General features: G+C 40.6%; 1 protein-coding gene across 2 annotated transcripts in view; it reads left to right on the plus strand.

The window, feature by feature from the left end:
* The window catches only part of sema5ba (sema domain, seven thrombospondin repeats (type 1 and type 1-like), transmembrane domain (TM) and short cytoplasmic domain, (semaphorin) 5Ba), a 235,817-nt gene that overhangs the window by 34,461 nt on the left and 186,053 nt on the right, over nt 1–15,303 (plus strand). For both annotated transcript variants that reach the window (XM_032566937.1, XM_032566938.1), the window contains exon 2: nt 12,163–12,239. The gene's annotated coding sequence lies outside the window, so the exon portion shown is untranslated. The remainder of the gene's footprint in view (nt 1–12,162; nt 12,240–15,303) is intronic.

Raw genomic sequence — 15,303 nt, forward strand, 5'->3', positions numbered from 1 at the left:
GCTGTCATACGGCCTAATTAATAATCACTAATCCTTTCAGCGCATCCATAGCCCACACCTCGGAGTTTTTTTTAATGTGTGTTGGTGTAAATATTCAGGTGGCAGGAAACAAACACTTTTGTCTCAAGAGCACGTACATATATTTACATGTGTAAGTGATTGAAGCATTCAGCTCTGCTTTGCTGTATTTTCATATTTTTTTAATTATTTTTTCCCACCCACCAAGTCTGGGAGTTTTTTTTTTTTTTTTGCTGCATTGGTTCTGTTAAAGCCTTCCCTCTGCTGAGACGTGATGCGGGAATATGAAGCGTTTTGGTAGTATGACGGACCAATGAGTTTGTGTCGTTTGTCATGTTCTGCTTTGTTATGCGTTAAAGATGAAGGTGTAGTTTCCAGTCACCAGCTTCGCATTCCGGTTCACATCCGCTTAAAAACGCGACTTTGCTCTTATGTCGGATTGTTGCTCTGACTGAAAACGCTTTGCATTTTCTAAAGGTCGATAACGACACGCTGCCACCGAACTCAATTTCCTGATAAATCCGTTAATAGTAGTCTAATACAAACGTGAAGGCGGTTTAAGGGTAGGCAAAAATTATGTTCGCATGTAGTTCTCTGAAATTTTTGGAGATTTGAGTTGAAGAAGTCCACTTTGCTCTTGGTCCCTCTGAGGGTTTCACCTTCAGATTCTAGGAATAAATAATGCGGATATAATTAATCTACTGTGTTATATTGTCAAATAAGTATCAACTCTTTTTTCTTTTCTTCAAGAAACACTGTATTTAGGCTCAAAATGTGTATTCAGCTCCAAACTGAAATAGTTGTTCTAATGTACATCCTTGTCTGACTGGTCCATTAGGTTTTTCATATTTAAACAGTAAAATAAATGAAAAGCCTGGATTAATTTTCCTCCAGCAAGCATGGAAGATTACGCGTCTTAAACATTTCGAACACGTCTCACCCATGTTCTGCTCCAGTTTTTTATTCTTTTGTCGCTCCTGTTCCCTTCTCCTGGTCCCGACAGGCCGACTTTGCAAATTTATTCGCGAGCATATGCCACCTGATTATCGAGCTAAAACATTGGCACAAATACAGTTACTCACTGAAACCACAACAAGGAGTTGTGTCTGTTTCATTTTGCTAATAAGGTTTGAGGTGTGCACACACGTAGAATGAGCCAAATGAAATGTGGAGTGAAAAAAAAGTAACATCTGATGTTGGAGACCAATTGACTGTACCAGGGGAGGAACTGCAAAGGGCGAGCGGTTAAAGAGGGAAGTGATGAAGGGAATGACGGAGTAACCTGATGGCGACTTACGGTCTGCGGGTTGAGGTAAGCAGAGGAGAGTACATGGGGGTCCAACAGTTGGTGTGATGTGGTGGTTTTCCAAATGAGGAAGTTCCAGCAGGTGATTGAGGGCGGACAGGCAGCAGCTGAGTGGCGGGCGTGAAGCACCCAGGAGCAGCTAGGATCAGATACTTAGTATCAGATACAGATACTTTTGAGTCCTGGTTCAGAGAGTGTTCAGCGCAGGTTCACTGTAGAGGAAGGAACAGGTGAAAAGGAGTCAGAACAATGAGGACACCGGGAATACAGCACTGACAGCTAGAGAGTACCACTGTAGAAGCGGAACCATCTGGCATCTGCCTCCGGGAAGCCGCTCCTCTTTAAGGACCTTGCAGATTGGTGGTGATGAGTAACAGCTGGATCCCATCAGCCTGCCACCCTGTGAAGGAGAAGAAAACCACTACCCTGCAGAATCCAACATAAACAAGTGAAGCATAAGAAGATATAGGAATGAAACACAGATCATTTTGATATTTTAAGCTGTCTACAACATCTTTTGCTAGCTATTAGCCCGGTTAGCATTGCTAACAGTAAACAGCTGGAAATGGTGAATGAGAAAAAAGTCCAAAGATAGATTTTTTTTACCAAACAAATCACGGCTTTATTGTTTTGAAAGCATAGGCTGAGTGTTTCTAATGGGGCAACACAGAGTTGCGTAAGATCATTTTGTGTGCACTAAATTCAGTCTGTTGTCTCCTGACCTTAGGACAACATCTGAAGATCAACAAATCACGCTCTGTTCCATGTAAGGAAACTTAATTACAGAGACATAATTGGCTAAATATGATAAGCAAGACTCCAATCATCAGAACCACTCTTGGGGGAAAAAAAAGACCGGTGCGTACAGCCTCCGAGGTAGCGGCCTCTAATCTAGTTTTCGAGAGTGGAAATAAGGACAAATGCCCGGCCAAGTCATGCTGGAGTTTTAAATAGGAAAAAAAAAAGAAGTCAATATTTAATGAAGAATCCCAGTTTGAGAATTGCAGCAGCAGTATTCCTGTGCATTAGCTGGGGAGGATACAAATGCACAGGAAGAGAAGTTGTCACACAAAGCAAATTGCTTTTCTGTAACTTTTCGGGTCAGAAACAGTGTAGCCTTGAAAGTGTTCACAGTAATACAGTATAGCTTTATAAAACTGAGAAAATAGCATATTGAAGGGATGAATCTGATGTTTTAAAGTGTGATTCTATAAAGTCAGCAATCATAGTTCCCCTAGATGTAGGAGCGATATCCCATTTTACCGTGGCTTTGTACAAAAATTCAACAAAATCCATGTGTTGGGGGGCTAACGGCAGCTCTTAGATCATTTTTCAAATCAAGTCAAGCTCAAACTATTCACATTCTTAGGTTACAACTTTATACTGGTGTATATTAACCATCTACACTCTCACAAGAGACTATTCTTAATTGTGCTACTCTTCTTTTTTTTGCCAAACAACACTGGCGATGTCGCTTTCCTGTGGTTTCTTAGTAGCTATTTGGAAATTATCCCACTGAACTCACAACAGCTGATCAGAGAGCAAAGCTTACCACAACAACACACGCGAGGGCAAACTTATCTACAGTCTCTTGTGAACATGTAGATTGCTAACATCTCTTAGCATTGCTTTCCTTGGGGACATAAACATTTTCAGCTCGAATTGTCTTAAATCGCTAAAACGAGTTTTGCTCGACCTTTTTCTGGGTAGTCCTTCATTTTGCACTACAATATGATTCCCACTGCTGGTAAGGGAACTATCACCAGCTGCGTTTGCATTACAAATATCCACAAAACTGTTGATATTCGGCAAATGTAACAATAAAACACAGTTTCACAATTGCAGTGTTTCCATTAGATGAGAAAATGTAATTGAAATCACACGCCAATACGTTTATTCATGCAAAAAGTCCTTAAAAAAGCATCCTCCTCCAACCACTTCCTGTCGTCTTCTCCGTCAGACTCCAGATGTTAGATGTCTACCGCCAGTCGTAACTTCCAGGTTACACGAGTCCCGCAGCCCCGCGTCACACGGGACTCTTGTGATGCGGAAAAAGTGATTTGAAATAGCATGTTTTGCGAAATACGGTAGCGCAAAATCTCGTTTTATCGAAATAGGCGTGTTTCCGTCAAGCACATTTATTTCCGTAAACTACACGATGATATGGTCAATGGAAACTCAGCTACTGAATATAATGTCACAAAACCTCTTTTTAAAAAAAAAGAACTTGATCAGCCCCTTTAATGGTTCACGCCCAGTGCAGTGACGAATGGTTTCTCCGCTGCACTCTGTCCTGATTACATCCAGCATGTTGAAGCTGATGTCCGACGTAAGATGTATTTTGAAGCCGTGGCGAGCTCTCCATCATCTCTTTAAGCTATTTGGTTAGCCGTGCAGTTTGTAGTGTTATGGCTTACATTGATGTATTATCAGCCCTGGGGCTTCTGTAATGGAGGTGCCACTTAATTAATACAGAGCCCCACTTAAGCCCAGTGAGCAATCAGATGGAAACGCATAAGCATTACTCAAGATCTGGTACTCTGTTTTCATTAAAACAGAATTGCGGGGACACGCATTCACATTAACAGTATGGAGGAGTGGATGCGTGGGCGCGTGAGCCGCTCAGCGTGTCGTTAGAGATGCTGTCATTCTCCTCTCAGGACCAAGGCCTTTCAGCGAATTGTCACCACTCCCCTCGGTAGCGCAGGTGACTCCCCCTCCGCCACCCAAGAACCTTCCCTGAGAACCGGGAGCGAGGAGGTCGGAGGTCAGGCCGTATATAAACAGGTGTCAAGTGCCGCGATGGAGTCCGGGGGACATATGAGACTCGGGATGGAAACCCAGCCGGGCTGCCGGGAGAGAAGAAAGGTAACGGACGACTCCCGCCTGTCAACGCGATGTCATGGTTTCGGGTTTAGCAAATTAAACCGTCTCGCGTGTAGGCGTTGACCTTTTCAAAAAGTGGATATGTGTGCTTCCATGAGATCATAGCCACGGGTCTTTTTGGGTGCGTTAAATTATTGAACCAGTGTAACCGTCTCTATCTCCATGGGTTTGATTCATTATAACATTAGCGTGCTAAAATATTTTATTATTTTTTCAACCTTATTCCTTTTTCTTTTTAAAAAAAAAAAAAGAAAAAAAAAAGCTTTCTCTCTTGTAAAACCCCAGCATGAGGTTGGTATGTTTTTTTCCAACACCAAGACCTTTTAGGGGTTTTGTGCTGCGTAATTACCACAATCTGACCTGACCGAACTAATTGGTTTTAGATGTGAACACTGCAATGTCCTTGTAGGTCTTACATTTATTTAACGGGAGGAAACAAGTTACTGGCCTATTAGAAACGGTGACACTATGAAATATCAAGTTGTTAAGCAGGTGTCCAAAGAAAAAGATGTAATTTAAAAAAAAGGTTGCGTGACAAAACCAAAAACAATAATAAAAAAAATGTAAGGACAAAGCTTAAATGTCTGCCTACATTATTCAGGTTCACGTAAAGCAAAACTTACCAGACTCTACTACGTGAAACAAGCTCCTGCTGTTACTCCTACCTATTGCAATAAGCCACCAGCCTTCATGTTTATGGAAAAGTTGATTCACTTCAACGAAAAGACTTAAGTTACCCTAAGTGATGCTCAGTTACAGTCAAACTAAGTACACTCCTACCGCTTTTGTATGAATTCAGACGAAAAGTAACAGAATTGCTTCTGCTGTTGTTTAACTGATCGTCAGTAAGTGTGAGTGCCTCTATCAAAGCATTTGTTTTTAGCTGCTCTGGAGCATACAAGTACATGTTAACAAAATGCCAAAAAAAGGGAAGGAAAGCAAAGCGCTTAGAGAAGCAACCTCCGCCGCCCATCAATCTGGTAAGGAGGTTGCGAGTTCATGTCCAAGCAACATCAAATCCAAATTGTACTCAACATAAAAAAACAGCTGCCAGTTTTCTGACCATGTGAGCTTTCCAGAAAGTTCAGCAGCCGCAGGCCAGAATGTGAAATTCGCACAGAATAAACATAGCGCACAGTGCTTGGTGCACCAATACCTTGCATGAACTTGGTGGAAGGATTTTGGAGGGAATGTGAGAGATGATAATTTGGGCTTGTTTGACCGCAGCTTGACCAGACCAGTGTACCTTCAAGTCATTGAGTCCACCTTTGAATTTCCCCGTATACCAAAACGTTCTGCATCCGAAGACACGGCCAACTGTCAAATGCGTAAATAAAAAAAATAAATAAATAAAGGCTGCTGAAATGTCTCCAAACCTCAGTGAAGTGATATTGTGAGGAAATGTGTCAAAACGGTGTGAGAGACTGATAGTTGTAAAAAAAGAAAGAAAAAAAAGACATCAAACAAAAAGAACCCACCACTTCAAGTCATGATTGTTGAAAGTGGTTCTGTAACCTATTGAATAATTGTTGATATCCCATAATTATACCTGTCACAATAAATCCAGTCTTTTTGAGACTTGTTAGTGTTTTTATGAAATAATAGAGCATACTCTGTTCTTGCTGCAGGAGCATTCAGGAGAATACTGCAGTAAATTCGCGTGTGCAGCCTCACTTCTTTAATTGACATGTTTTTCTGTCAGCATTTATCCAAAATCCTCCCTTTCATCCCAGTGACAGCTCCTTGGCGTTGTGCTCCCCGTTACGTTTTTTTCTCCTTTACGGTCCACGCTGTATTCATCCTCGCGCGTTAAGCCCCGGAGATTCAGTTTAATGGTTTAATGGAGTTTAGGTTTTCAGAGAGCTTTATTTTAGCGGTGGTCATTGTTTTTCGCATGCGATTTGCGGCTTATATGAGCTTTTTGAAAGCTGCAGCAAAATCTAAGTGGTTGTGACATGTGATTTGGGATTCGAACCCAGACCTTGTTACTGATACCGATTTCAGTCAATTCCGATGTATATATTGTCTTTTAAACTTTCTGGATTGACACACACACACACACGCACACACAAATCCTGTAGTGTATAAAACTAGTCCGTGTTACTCAGCTCCGTAGTTAAAACAAGTACTCAAAATGTTTCAAGCAAAAAGAAAATGATTACAAGTGTCACTACATCCAGCATGACGTAGCGCTTCTACTGTTTAGGCCCCGCCTACTCAAGTTAAATTGGCCAATCACCTCAGCTTTCCAGAGGGGGGGAAGGAAACAAAGTTAACTTTAACAATGTAAACACTAACAATTGTTTATTAATAATAAAATATCAGGTGGACATTTTATGTATTCAAATGCACAAATTACAAAGGATTTTATACTTTTAAGTGTTTTAAGCTTCAACCAATCAAACTCCAGCTTCTTATCCCTGCAAATACCTGGGTTTGAGGCGGGCCCTCCTCTGTAGCAGAGTCCCAAGATGGCTGCCACAAAAGACACACCCTCAAGGTAACAAACATTTCTCTAACCCTCCAGAATTAAAAAGAAGGTTAGAGAAAAACTTACTGCATCTTAACATTTTACTCAGTTGCTCCCCCTTCTTCGAGTTAACTCAGGAAATTTAAAAAGATCATCAGCAATAAGGTGTTTTTGTTTTTTTTACCTGGACAATGCTGCATGGTGAACAAGTATAGCTGGAGGGCAACGTTTTAAGGAGTCCTTCTTCTTCTACTGTGGAGTCCTACTTTTTTTCCTGGTCAAACGGCTTCTTACTCAAGAGAAAGACGTGTTTTTCCTCATTAGCTCCTCCCTGAGCCAGCACAGCTCTAAGGCCAACATTTGAAGCGTCCACTTGTACAACAAATGGCTTGGAAAAGTTAGGACTCTGCTCGACAACGAGGTTCACATTTTAAGCTTTCTTTAGCGTCTTATGTTGGTGTTTAGCATGATTAGCATGCCACTGTAGCTGGCATGATTAGCACTGCTGGCTGTAAACGGCAAACTCGGTGGGTTTTGTCGTGATTGGAGACCCGACCCAGTTACATTTACTCTATTACATTTACTTGAGTAACTTTTTTTGAATGTACTTTTACTCCGCTGTACTTTTTACTTGAGTAATTTTATTGTGAAATGTCACTATTCTTACTTGATTAAGCTTCTTTGCCCCCTGAATGAAAAACAAACACGTTTAAACCAAAAATACACCAGACAAAAACACACACCCAACGTTTATGTTAACGTTTTATACGTTTTTTTTTTACTGAAGATAACGGATTTTGAAGAAAAAAAAGAAGCCTAATTTTGTTACTTATATGATTTATTGTCATTTTAGTCCTTAAAATACCAAGATGTACAGATAATTACATTTGGTTCGTCTGATTATGTAATTTTTAAATATTAAATGATTGATAATCTGACCGGTTACTCAGTACTTGAGTAGACTTTTTGCCAAATGCGTGCTTGAGTAATTTCTTGGATGGCTGCTTTTTACTTTGAGTGAAAATATGTTGAAGTAGTTCCACTCTTAACGCTAGCACATTTTTGGATACTCTACCCGCCTCTGACTTGCACCTTATTTCAGTTTTATGTCATTACTACTGCAATTCAGTGATCCGAAACGGTTTTAGGTTTGAAAAGTTAAGTGACCAGTCAAGGAAGGTCGAATATAAAACCTGTCACTTCTGGTCATTATAGCCAATGTATTTGGTTACCTTCAAAGATGACCTCTTGGTTCCTGTAGGTTATCCGTCATCCTCCCACAGAAATCTGTGAATTTCTGATGATGACTCACATCCTCCTCCAACATAAAGTGTTTTCCTTTTCCCGACAAATATTGACAAATGTCCGACTGCCTCTACTTTCCGGGTAGTGATTAATTTAGGCTGACCTACCCCACTTCACTGTCGCAATTCATATAGAAACTAGACTAGATTAAGAAATGATGCAACAAATTCTGCCCCAAACAGTTTGCATGAGAGGACTTTCTAATTAATGTGACTTCTATGAGCTACTTTTCAAAGTTATCTTCCCTTTGTCTCTCCTTTTTGTGTTATGTCTTTGACAGTTCAGGCGTCAGTTCTCTGCTGCAGCTTCATGCTGGAAAGCTGTGAGCTGTATAATTTCCTGCTAATTAGACATGTTTCCTCTCCAGCCCACGAAGAGAGGCTGCTGGAGTGCACCGTGTGAACGTTTGTGTGTTCCTCTGAGTCTGCGTGTGTGTTTTATGTGAGCACCGCGAGCTGAACTCCTGTTGTTTTATAGCTCCCCTCTTCACCTACTTCCTCCTTGGTCTTCATTAGAGTGTGTGCTGCTTCTTTTCCCGGGATCTGGAGAGGAATTTTAAGGATTTGAGTTGCACAACTTGATCTCGAAAGCATCCGCTGAAAACCAAACATAGGTCAAAACCCCCCAAAACAAAACGCTTTAGAACCAAACGCTGCATTCAACACAGTTGTGTAATTATAGGCAGAGACACTCAGGATGTCAGAGATCTTTGATGAATCAGAGAAAAGTGGCTGCATTTTTATTACAAATATTCTTTGTCTATATCAAGGTTTCCCCCAAAAAACTTGCTAAGACCGGTGGTTGGGTGCTAGGTCATTCATCCAGCAGCCCGTCGTGTTTTTGAGTTAAAAAATGTTTAAAGTTAGCAGGAAATTTGAGAATGTCACTTGATAATTATGTGTTATTGAAAGATTGAAGATTAATACCTGAACACCAACTATAAAATCTTAAAAAATGCAAACATTTTAAAAAGACTTAAATAAATAAGCAATGCTTAGCCTGGTAGGGGCACAATTAAAGCCTGGTGGTCCACCAGGCTTATAATACACTGAGGGAAACCCTACATATTATGTAAATGTGAAAAAAACCCCCACAAGCTTGATTGCTATGTTCCCATTAAATAAGAAACACACTTTAAATGATACATGAATAAGATTATTCGAGCCATTAGTCATTAAAAAACATTTTCTGTTTTGGTTTTTCTTGAGTTTTTTTTTGTCTAAGTGGTCACTTAGACAAAACCCCCTAAACTCTCAGCTTAACTCTGGAGAAAATCCGCTTTACTTCATTTGTAAACCGTTTTCTGTTAAGTGCTTCGGCATCGGGCTGGAAAACTGTGAGCTGGACGTTTTAATTGAGAACGATTTCCATTAGTGCTCAGCTGCTTCTGAGCGTCCCTTGTTTTCTTGTCTTACCCAGCTAACATGAAAAATACAAAAGTAGTCATAGTTTTCCTTCACTTTTTTTCCACCATTTTCTCATGTTGGTACACAAACTTAATGTATTTGTTTGGTTGGGGGGCTCGAGGGGATGATTTTATGACACAGACCAAAACTAAATAGTGGATAATTGTGAAAGTGGAAGAAAATTAATACAAGGTTTTCATTTGCTACCCCTAAATGAAAAACCAGTGGAACCAACTGCCTGCAGAAGTTTCTTACTTAGCCGGTAGAGTCCATCTGCATGTGATTTTGTTCTCTGCATAAATATAGCTACTCTATGAAGGTCTAAGAGGTACCGCACATTGCCCTGAACAAAACGCCACCATGATTAATGTCAGCATTACATTGTGGTAGCAGCGTCGATTTCGACCCGTCATCCCTGGGACGCTTACCGACATACTTGATGTTTGCTGCCGATTTTGATGATGGCATTAGACAAAGTGCAATGTTTGTTAGTGGCTTCACCATTGGTGACAGTTTGATGTTGTTGTTTTTTGGAGGGGTTTTTTAGGGATGTAAAGCATTTTGAACGGCCTTGTTGCTGAAATGTGCTGTACAAATAGAGGATCCTCTTGTTTTCAAGAGGATCCTCGGAGAAAACCTGTCAGAGGCGGAATAAAAACATGAGACTGGGGCCGAGGTTCACCTTCCAGCAGGGAAATAAGACCAGACATACAGATAGAGCAACAGCTTAGAGCAGAGCAAGAAGTAATCTGCTATAGAATAGAATATACTTTCTTGATCCCCAAGGGGAAATTGCTTATTTGTTGAAAACAACTCCATCTTAGGTGATAAATACAAAGTTTGTAAAATATATATATATACCTAAGAGTGAATAATAAAGAGTGAATAGTTCAAAATGACTAGATATAAACAAATAAATAAATAACAAGCAATCACATGCAGCATATTAATCAATAAATAAAGGTATAGTCTAAGCCATCCATCCATCCATCCATCCATTTTCTTACACCCTTGTCCCTAGTGAGGTCAGGAGGTGCTGGTGTCTATCTCCAGCTAACGTTCTGGGCGATAGGTGGGTTCACCCTGGACAGGTCGCCAGTCTGTCGCAGGGCAACGCAGAGACAGACAGGACACACAACCATGCACACACACACACAGCTAGGGAGAATTTAGAGAGACCAATTAACCTAACAGTCATGTTTTTGGACTGTGGGAGGAAGCCGGAGTGGTGTAGCCTAAGCTTAGACGTAAAAATAAATGAGCATCTGTGGCAAAACAGGATATTTTATATCATTAGAGCCTCTCCTTTAAGAATGAGCTTTAGCTATTAGAAGAAAAAAAAAGGCTAAAAAGGCTCAGTCTGGTCTTATATTGCATGATATATATGCAAACAATAGATTTCAGATTTATCATTTGCAAAACACTTTGGAAGCCATGCATTTATTTCACCCAAAGCAACAACCAGACTTATTGCAGTCAAAAACATTGTCTGTACCTGAAAGGAATATGTGTGGATGTGTGTACACAAACTTTTTTGCTTTTTTTTTTTTTAGCTTTTTTGACAATCACAATAAAGTTTCTATTCTATCATTTTACGATTTAATAAACTGCAAAATCTTAGCTTGGATGCGATAAAACTGTGAAAAGGTTTCAGAGAGTTGTTCATCTCCCTTTTCGGAGCGACTCTTTCCTTTAAAGTCTGACTGGATTTTATATTCATAAAAACAAGCAGGAAGGCGGCGATCGATAACACGAGCTGAATTCTTAAGCGTCGAGTTGGTTTTAATGAAGTAGTCCCAGTTTATTTAAAGTGTGGGGAATAAAATGTTTTAAGAGACAATGTCGGTTTAGCCCCCATTTTATGGTGGCTGTGAAAGGTTTGGTGTTAGAGGCCCTTTAAGGTCTTTATAGATTAACTACCGTTTTTGAATGATAAGATTTTGGACGACGCCATAAATTAGTTTCACAGGTTTTCGTTACTCCTTTAGTACCTTGCCTTTAAGCTTCAGCAGGTCCACAGTCTCTCATCTCGGCAGCCGACACAAGCCTGACACGGAGGGCGGAGCGAGGGCTGGGGGGGCGACCGTCGACAATAATCGATCCGTCCTTTTGTTCCTGTTTACTGTTCCTGGTGGAGGTTAGGGAAACGGCGGCCATATCGCAGCGGCAGCCGATGGCACAAGAGGGATCACATTTCTGAGCGGCTCCTTCAGGTTGCCGTAGAAACCGAGCGAGGGCTATTTGTTCCAATTTGCTCTGTGGCATTGAGATCAAAAAGCTTGGAACCAATGCTAATATGCACTCCACCATATTTGCATCTGTGTTTGCAGGAAAAAAACCCCAAAACACACACACACAGTGGGGCATCTGCTCACCTCATTTACATCTATATTGTTCCCCTACAGTTCGGTGCAACGCAAGGCCTCCTACGTTTTACAGGCTTTAATAAATGGTTTTGAACTTTCTGGTTTGTTATTATCCTCTCGGTCCTTTAGGCTTGATGTAAAGGCTACTCGCTGCTCCCTGCCCCAATCCCCCCACTCCCATCCCTTCAGCCCCCCTCAACCCGGAGAAGGCTGCTGAGTTTAAAGACCGTTCCTGCTCCGCCTTCCCTGCCCCATTGAAAAGTTGGCGGTTTGTTTACGAGAGCACCAGCTTCTTTGTGGCTTTGCGCTCCGCTCATAAGAAGGAGGCGAACAGCGCATTGAAGACTCACTCTCCCCCTCCCACCCCTCGCCTCTCACCCCTCTTCTTTCTCTCCCTTCTTCCAGAATCAATCTGAAAAGGACAGACCGACCCTCTCAGCCCCCCCGTCCCCCCGTTCCCACACCCCAGTGATGCTTAGCCGGTGAGTACGCTCTACTTGTTTGCACTCAACTTTTCCCCCCGTTACTTTTTAACGCTTTCCTTGCGCTTTCTGCTTTCAGTTTCTTTTCGCTATTCAGCTGACTTTTTCCTTCTTTTCTCGTCTTTCCCCCAGAAGTTTGCCGGTCAACACCAAACTTCTCCCTGGTCTTGGGTTGAAAATGATTCTGTTGTTCCTTCTCTTTTATGCAAATCGCACCAATCTCTGAGGGCTTTGTAGTCGTAGGCCATCCAAGTTGGTGAAAACTCCCCCTTTTTTTTAATGAATGGGGTCATTTGAAAAGCAGCGTGGAGAATAAGATACTGTATGGATGGAAGCTGAGTGTATGGGCAGAAGGGCTTCATGCAGGCTACTGAATTATAAGACGATCGCTCAATCTCTCTATCCCTCAGCTACCTCCTTTATTCTCGGTGTGGGTTTTTGTTGCTTGCGGTTCGTCGTGTTGTGTCTGTTTGAGAGTTAATCAGTGAATCATTCCAGTTGCAGACAGCCTTGAGCCCGTTTGACAGAGAAATCATTATTCATGAGACACGGGTGCGCACTCACCTTGCAAAATCACCTCCAGCAGAACAGACTGGAGCCAACATTTGTACATTTGAATGTTGGTTTGCTTGGTGTTAGCTGCACACACAAAAAAATGAAAAACTATAAAATAAAATAGTCTCAACACCAGAGGATCAAAGTTTCCGAGTAGTAACAGGATCATTTACTTTTTGTTTGCAAATAAGAAAAGAATGCAGCTGAGTTTCATGAGGGGGATGGTCAATGTTAGGGCACCAATGGATCTTCCTCTGCCCTACACTCTCTATAAAAGTTGGTCATTTTTCACTTTTAGCTGTCTAATTTCTTACAAAACAATATCATCTTCTGATAGCTGTAAATAAAACGAAGAAAAATTCATCAATGGATTTGAGCGTGGCCGTAATCATGCAACAGATTTCGGTCCAGAAAAAAGACGACAAATTACACTAAATTTATCAAATTTGAACTTTATTTAATATTATTTTTAGAAAGTGGAGGTTTTCGGTGTAACTGTGAGTAGTCAACAGGTGAAATGTAGTAGACAGCAGGGTGATCTTTTCTTAGGGACAGTTACCAATAAGGTCCCAATAAGTTCAACCAAACAATAATTAGATTGTTTTCCTTCCTTTGCGTAAAAACCTGTAGATGATTATTAATATCCACTTAACTGTAGAGGAATTATCCTTTTTTTTAGTTTTTTTAGATTGAAAAATAGCTTGATGAGCAGTAAATTATATGCCACATAGCATATTTCATTTTAATGTCATAATAATTATAACTCTCCAGCGTCTTCTATTCTTCCTTTTCCTGAAAAGGGCAAATATGTAGTTAGGGAGACAAGAGGCTGTGATAAATTATGTACAAATGAAATTAATATCTTCAAGGTTATATTTTTAGTATTAAATCTAAATATCTGTTATTCTGATAACCCTGCTAAAGTCTAATATCACTCGTTACATGAAGCTGGATTTCATGCTCCCACTGTTTACATTTAAAGCACTCTGCTAAGTCGGGAGGCTAACATTAGCGAACCCTTAGCGCAGCACGTGTTTCAGCGCGGTCCCAGTTAATCACGCTCTCTTTAAAAAGTGTAGCTCTTTGCTTTGATAGGGGTAAAAGTTAATGACCGGTTCGGTAAGCTCGGCTGTCTCTCCTGCGGAGCTGTCTGCGTTACATGGCACAGACAGACAGGGATTCTCACTGAAATGGTTTTTTTTTTTAATGGAAAATTTCAATAAATGCATATGCAATGGGACCAAATGCCTTGATTAATGTCACTACTCTCATCAAAGGAGCTTCTGCAAAGCGTGTCGCGAATGTCCTTTTTTCTTTTGCCCAGTGATAATAATACAAGATGAAGAGATTTTTGTGAAATCACTTTGTAATTTCTACAAAGGCATAATGCATTGAAAGACAAAAACTTACGACCGAAATAGCCAGTAAACCTTTTTTGATCGGCAGCTAATTAGACATTTGCATCTTTTGGTGTTAACATTAATCACACATAAGTGTTTGCGCCAGGCTAAAACTGTTAAAACGATTCTGCATTAACACACACGTTTCCCTTCCTGTCATTATGGGTTATAAAAGACTATGTGAACGATGGCTAACATTGGCAAAACATTTGTCCAACATCTGTGGTTTAAAGATTGTGAAAAATGAGAAAAAGAAAGAAAAATGGGACAAATATTAATATTAAAAACTTTTTACAACATCCAAACCTAATTTGCTCATGCAATTAATGGGTGGGCGACTGGTTAAAATCAAACATTATTTTAAAGAGCTAATGATCAGATGTCGGCTGCCTGCAAGGCATTCATCCAAGATTAATGTTAATTCTTTAACCAAATACTAAATACTTCGATGTACTTTATTCTCTAGCTATTAGTCAGAGAGATGGTAAATGTGTTTGATTAACAAAAAGAAAAACTTTAGTTAATTTTTGTCCAGTGAAAAACGTATTTCTTCTCTCTCTTTTTTATTTTGTCACACTTAAATTCTTCTTCTCCTTCTTCTTCTTCTTAAAACCACACTGAGTGCCACATGAAGAAAACCTGGAATAACTGCTTGGTTCAGTTAAAGTTTGTCTTCTATATTCAGTTTTATAAGCAGAGAGACTTGGATAAAATTGCATCCATGTGTCACAATCCTTGAGTGTTTGGTTTTTCGGCCTGACAGTCCGGTAGACTTGGTTGGGCCGGGTATCGAAGTTGCAACGTTTGCTTGTGCGGATCACTTTCACACTGCACTGTCAGACGAATCAAATCCTTTGAGAAAGCTTTTCGTCCCCTCGCCTGTGGTGGCGCTGCACCAAGAACCACTGACGTAAACAACACGAAAACCTCTGAAGAAAACACTGAGCGCAACTTCCTTCTTTTTTTTTTTAATCATTTGTAGTATTTCTCTTTGGCGAAACACCGAGAGCCATTACTAGCGCTGGCGTTAGACTCTTACTTTTGTTTTGGTTGTGTTTACCCAGAATGCCCAGCGCTATCGTCCAGTTCCTGCTTTTTGTCTCCGGTCT

The sequence above is a fragment of the Xiphophorus hellerii genome, chromosome 7 (assembly GCF_003331165.1).
Source record: "Xiphophorus hellerii strain 12219 chromosome 7, Xiphophorus_hellerii-4.1, whole genome shotgun sequence".
Classification (NCBI taxonomy): domain Eukaryota; kingdom Metazoa; phylum Chordata; class Actinopteri; order Cyprinodontiformes; family Poeciliidae; genus Xiphophorus; species Xiphophorus hellerii.